The sequence below is a fragment of the Mustelus asterias genome, chromosome 11 (genome assembly GCF_964213995.1).
Source record: "Mustelus asterias chromosome 11, sMusAst1.hap1.1, whole genome shotgun sequence".
Lineage (NCBI taxonomy): Eukaryota > Metazoa > Chordata > Chondrichthyes > Carcharhiniformes > Triakidae > Mustelus > Mustelus asterias.
Genome location: NC_135811.1, coordinates 42,768,308 through 42,775,069, shown reverse-complemented (window position 1 = coordinate 42,775,069; position 6,762 = coordinate 42,768,308). Strand labels below are relative to the sequence as shown.

General features: G+C 43.0%; 1 protein-coding gene across 1 annotated transcript in view; it reads right to left on the bottom strand.

The window, feature by feature from the left end:
- adgra1b (adhesion G protein-coupled receptor A1b) overlaps nucleotides 1–100 on the bottom strand; it is a 359,394-nt gene extending 359,294 nt beyond the window's left edge. Inside the window, exon 1 of the mRNA XM_078223476.1 lies at nucleotides 28–100. The gene's annotated coding sequence lies outside the window, so the exon portion shown is untranslated. The remainder of the gene's footprint in view (nucleotides 1–27) is intronic.
- Between the last annotated feature and the right edge of the window lie 6,662 nt (nucleotides 101–6,762).

Here is a 6,762-nt window from a genome sequence, read left to right as displayed (position 1 = left end):
AGCAATTCAAATAGAATGAATACTTACAGTCGCTTTAGTTCTGGAAGCCCGTAGAGAGCCCAGCTCAATTGTGCTAATCAAGTTATTCTTCAAATCCTGAGAGACCAAAGGAGAATGAAAATTATATTATAGGTTGATGAGCTGTTTTCTTAGCATAATGAGTGAAATATGGTGGTTTAAATTAAGGCCGTGCATTTGTTTTCACAGCAGCAAGGAATAATTTCTTTTGTGCCTTCCTTACAAATTCAGAGAGATGGGAGAAAGAAACAAGCTTTCTGAACAATTAAAAATCTTCAATTTATTCTGTGTCGCAGATTTACAGCCAATTTGATGCAGTGTAGTTAATGCCAGGGATAAGTATTTGAGCTTGGATTTTGAGTTGACAGGCAAAGCACTAAGGGCAAAAGCAAAGCAGCAAAACCAATGGCCACACAAATACCAACATTCAACCACCTAAAATAGGATATCAATGTGGATTAGTCGGAATTATCTGGACTGCCATAAACTACTTGTGCAGTCTGGATGGAATTGACATTCCTTGGGACAATTTCCAAAATTTATGGGGCTACATAATTGTAAGTTGTTGTTACATAGAACAGGACAGCACAAGAAAGGCCCTTCGGCCCACAATACTGTGTCGAACATGACGCTAAATTAAACAAATCTCTTCTGCCTGTCCTTGGTCGATTTCTCTCTATTCCTTGCATATTCATGTGCTTATCTAAAAGCCCCTTAAACGCCCCCATCGTATCTGCCCCCAACACCACTCCTGGGCAGCGCGTTCCAGACACCTTCCACTCCGTGTAAAAAAATTGTCCTTCACATCTCCTGTAAACATTTCCCCTCTCATTGTAAGTGAAGCCCTCTAAGTATTAGGCATTTCAGGGGGAATTTTCCCATCCTGCCCGCCACGGGAATCGTAGTGGGTGGAGGGGCGGACCATGTAAAGGTCTGTTGACCTGGGGTGGGATTTTTCCAGTTTTTTTTTGGGGGGGGGGGGGAGCGCGGCTGGAAAATCCTGCCCTTGAACTCTGGGAAAGAGATTCTGACTGTCAACCTTATCTATGCCTCTCATATTTTGTAGACTTCTATCAGGTCTCTCCTCACACCATAGTCAGCTGTTCTGGATTGGGCCCCGACATTTCACTAAGAAGAGCCAAACGCATCAGCCACTGGACACCCAGCGTTGGGAATTATGCCCCTTCAGTGTGATGCTGCCTTACAGCATCATGAAACAAGCAGCCATTTTTTTTATCATGTTCAACTTTGAAAACTAGAAAAATAAACCAAATGGAAAGAAAATGTTCCTTTGGAGAGGGGGATTAATTCACATGGTTCAGGAACAGCCAAGTATCATTTCTGCTATTGGTGTCATAATGGTGCACAAAGGTTACATGTTCTTTTTTTTTTACAGCACTCATAAATGGTTTGTGGCGTAACTACATTGCACGTTTGAAAAAGCAGACATTTGTTTCAAATTTTCACAGGGGTAATGAAACATCTTCCAAACTGCTTTATAATTTACTCCATGCATGGGGATTACTGTTACAACTTGTCGATCATCAGTGATGAAGATTCCCTTAATCCACGGAATAATCTTGCCCACCACTGTATGTCATTTATTGCATGTAACCTCCATTGGACTTCCAGATTTATTTAAAAATTGATTTGCATTTATTAGATGACCGGTTTGATGACAACATATTAAAACATTTACAAAATGTACTTTTCCAAATGGAAAATATTCACATAAATAATTGAAGTACTCAACAGACATGAAATTATAGAATAAAAAATATGAACAATTAAATTTTAATTGCTGTTATTTTAACAATTGATAACCCACTTATTTTGAACAAGTTAATACTTCAACTAAAATAGGAGAAAATAATTTCAAGTAAGGTTACAGCCCAATTTCAAGATCACAGGCTCCTTAATATTAAGCCAACTGTGTATTGTAATGCATTAATTTGCATGGCTAGATGTCTTTCTGATGTATATTACTATCTAATGTGTTCGAGCTCTCTATCTGGCAAAGTAAAATCTGTAACATCTGAACCCTTCTTTTTGAGACTTGGAACTACATCGCCTTGCCTTCGTCATCTCTAGGTCAAAGTTATGCAACTCCTTTACCTTACAGCACTATAGTTTATCACGCGTTCATCACATATTTTTGAAAATATGATTTTTCAACTTTCAACACTGGTGGCATGATGGCACAGTGGTTATCACTGCTGCCTCACAGCGCCAGGAACCCGGGTTCAATTCCGGCTTTCTGTGGAGTTTACACATTCTCCCCGCATCTGCATGGGTTTCCTCCGGGAATTCTGATTTCCTCCCACAATCCAAAGATGTGCAGGTTAGGTGAACTGGCTATGCTCAATTGCCCCTTAGTGTCAGGGGGATTAGCTGGGTAAAAATATGTGCGGTTAGGGGGGATAGGATCTGGGTGAGATTGTCGTCACTGCAGGCTCGATGGGCCAAATGGCCTCCTTCTGCGCTGTAGGGATTCTATGATTTTATGAACTAATTGGAAATTAAGCTATTCGAGTTGAGGAGTAAACTGCCTAAAGATGCAAGACAACATTCCAAGGTGAAGGTGAGAAACAAACAAATCACCCCAGAGGAGTGTGAAGAGAGAGACATTTCCAATAATGCAGACACCCATCAAAGATCACAATTGCCTAAGGAACAGACAAAAAAATTACAAAGTACTGCATATTGAAACAATGGGCGGAATTTTATGGCCCCAGGGGCCAGAAATGCTGTTCAAAAACCCACTGGCTTCGGTGGGAAAATCCTGCCAGCCGGAAGAGCTGTAAAATTCCACTCAATAGCTGCCGTAGACAGATGTACCCAAAAACTCTTGGAAATACACAATGGGTGATGTATTTCAAGGCAAGGCTGTCCAGCCACTAGAGAGAGATTTCAAGTGATACAGGCAGTGTCAAGAAAGTCTTCAGTAGAGGAAACAGGCTGAAGGCTGCTCTCTCTCTTTTGTACTGTGTGTCACCTGGTTCAAGAAGCCAACTCTACCAGAAATCTAACAGAAAACAAGGTTTTGGTTGGGATTTACCAGTCCTGCCCTGTACAATGCCCTGCAGGGCCCACCGCAGACAGGTATGGCAAATTCGGAGAGCCAGCCAAAAGACCATGGACTTTCGGCGGTACTAGAAAGTCCCTGCTATGGGCATGGCTGGAAAATCTTGGCCCTCTTAATAATTGCAGCATCTTCTACATCTGACCATGTGCAGAAAGCCAGCTAACCCAAATTTGCCTGTGTGTGCGCGTTTGCGCATGTGCGCTCGCACGTGGGAGTACGTGGGCCATGTTTGATTGGCTCCTTATTGCTCACAGCTTAAATAGTAAAATATATCCTGATTCAGAAAAGGCATATCCTTGTGAAAAAAGAAATATAAACCTTTGCTGTGACCAACTGAGGAGGTTGAATAAAGTTCCCCACTTCTCACCTGGTCATGACACGATGTGTCTACACTGTACTGACTGCTGTCATTCAAGATGGCATTCCTCATTGGCAATAAAAACTGGCCTTGCCTGTGATACTTGCATTCCATGAATAAATAAAAAAGATTGCAGAGGACTTCTTGGGGCATCATTCTCAAAAAAAAGGCCAGCGTCAGGGTCTGAGTGAAAACGACATGTTTCTTCCCAGAAATACAGACAGGTTTTCTTCCCAGATCTTCTGACACTTTGTCAAAAAAAAAAAGCAGGGGGCATGTTTTGCGCCATCATTCTGGGGGATGGAGGCTCAGAGCTGGCAAGACGGCTCCATGGAAATTGGAGTGTCATTTTTAAAGGACACCCCAATCTCAAAATAAAGTGACAGGCCCCCCCTCCCCCACCGACATCGCAAACCCCCACAGATAAGGGGAACACCCCCAAACCTTCAGCAGGAACGGGCAATGTCTCCCCCGATACCATGCAGGCATCATGGTGACCCAACACCATCCTCACTAACATCATCGCCCCTCCCCCCAGCATAATGGGGTCCCCTCCATAATATGGTTGCTTAGAGGCCCAATGCCCAAGCACTGCCCCACCCCTTGGCAGTGCCACACTGACCTCGGTGTGGTCATCTCGGCTGTTAGAGACCAGCAGTGATTCCCACCGGCATGATGTCATGCAGGCAGATGCAGCACTCAGCACTCCCGGAAGCAATGGCTTTTAATTGTATTGGAAAGCTAATTAATGGCATTGGAATTTAGTCAATTTCATTATGTCGCCGATGGGAGCTGGGAAGATCTCAAACTGCAATCTCCCCGTCTCAAACCCCATTATGGCCATCTCGTGAGAATTTGTGGCCGTAACAGGATTAGCACCTGCAGCAAATGGACCTTGCAAATCTCTCCACTTGCTTAGAATCAAGAGATTCAGGGAGTGTGTGTCTGATTGGATGTAACAGCTTAATCCATCAGTACAACGACCCATTTAACCCATCTGCAAGTTCAGCTAGTGCAGTGTATGATTACCAGAGTGATACGACATTCAATCAGCTTCTCGGCTCAAGGAGACAATACTTCAATATAGTCGATTTTTCTCAGATACGAGCCAAGGGCAGGTTTTATCCTTTAAATGAACAGTTACCTTTGACCGCATTTCATTTGACAGTAGCCAATTCTGGTTCATGGCATTGTTAGCTGAACACTACACATTTTTGTACACCTGGGGTGCCATGGTGGTACAGTGGTTAGCACTGCTGCCTCACAGCGCCAAGGACCCGGGTTTGATTCCTGGCTTGGGTCACTGTCTGTGTGGAGTCTGCACGTTCTCCCCGTGTCTGCGTGGGTTTACTCCGGGTGCTCCAGTTTCCTCCCACAGTCTGAAAAGGTGGTTGGGTGCATTGGCCATGCTAAATTCTCCCTCAGTGTACCCAAACAGGCGCCGGAGTGTGGCGACTAGGGGATTTTCACAGTAACTTCATCGTAGTGTTGATGTAAGCCTACTTGTGACACTAATAAATAAACATATAATCATGCTTCCTGACACAGATCCGACTTTTAAAAAACCTCCTTGTCCATTGACAACCCCATGCGTATGCAAGACAGTATTTCCTCACTTGATATTGTAGCTACATCCCTGAAAAATGCAACTTTAAATGCAACAAAGTTAAGTGAATCAGATTTTCCCATTTCAAGCAATGCAAAAGCTCTAGTTAGATTCTGTACAACCTTCATCATCGAAAAGAACATTAAAACATTATACCCTGTATGTTGAAATGCTGCACATTCCTAAATTTATAAATGAAATGGCTTTAAAAATAAAAAAATAAAAAATATAAAAGAAAAATATGCTAACTCTTTCTGTTTAACTTTCTATTCAACCCACTCACCAATCCTCCCATTCCCACTCACTGCTCACCTATTCATTGATTCTCCCACTCACTTGCCCACCTCGACCTGCCCACTCCCTGCTTTCCTCTCCGAACCCTCAACACTGAGCACTGTCCTTGAGCTGCAAGAAGCCCTTTCTAAACTAAGTGGAGCAAGAGTTGGACTTGCAGGTTGCGAGGAAGGTGAGAATTTCACAGGCTTTGGAACTGGAGATCTTTATTCATACAGCTTTGCAGCAAAGCTCTATTGTGGATTGAATTACAAGGAACCTTTGGCAGCGGGGTGGCGAGAGGGAGGAAGCAATCGAGGGAACAAGAGGAGCTGGGAATGTGAGGGTCGGGAAGCAGGAGAGCCGGGGAGCAGGAGAGGCAGTGAGTAGGAGACAGGCAGTAAGTGGGAGAAAGGCAGTGAGTAGGAGGGTTGGGGAGTAGGAGAGACCTTTCCAAAATGACGCTGATCGGGTCATGCGGCACTATATTGGCCACGCGTGAAATCTGGGCAATACAGAAATTCCAACGATAAGTGCCCAATTATATCCATGATGCTCAAGTGAAATGATTTAAAATGGCATAACTTAAAAAGGAGACTTACAGTACAATGCTAATTTTTGATTTGATTCATTATTGTGACATGTATTGGGACACAGTGAAGATTTTGCGCGCTATACAGACAAAGCATACCATACATAGAGTACATAGGGGAGAAAGAAAGGAAAGGGTGCAGAATATAGCATTACAGGTAGAGAAACTATTAATGTAATTTACGAGTTAATGCCCCTGAAATTTGAATATATTCATGGGGTCACAAGATTCAGCCCAATGCTTTTATCCTATATTGCTATACAATTTATCTTTAAACCAAATTCCACTTACACAGTCCAATTACAATCAGCTGGGGTTTTACTACGGCATTTGTGGATTTTAAGCTATTTCTTTAACCAGTGGAGGGAGGAAAGGAGCTTCTCTGTCATAAGAGCCATTTATCTCCCAACTCCTCAGTGAACTCCCAATATGCAAACAAGAACCACAAACCTGAAGTGATACAGTTTTATTTATCAGTGCAGAACAATGTTTTGTAGCGTTAAATGAAATACTTCTTTGAAGGTCACAGAACACCAAAAGCACCCAATGGATCGCTGCATTAAAAAACAGTCTTGCCCTCCATGTCTGAGGACAGCTCACACGGCATACTAATCATAGCCAAAAACTATATTTTCCAAAAAAGCTTGCTTTTGGCTTTGTCAATTAGAAAGTGTGTTAAATCCCTTTACTGACAACACAATTACATATATTATTTCCTGATCATTTAAGCACTGTCTCAGTCACTCGCACCCCGAGCACTAGCTAGCAATCGCACTAGCAGTGCTCATCCCCTCAGTATACCGTGTAACCCTAATGGTGTGAGTTGTCAG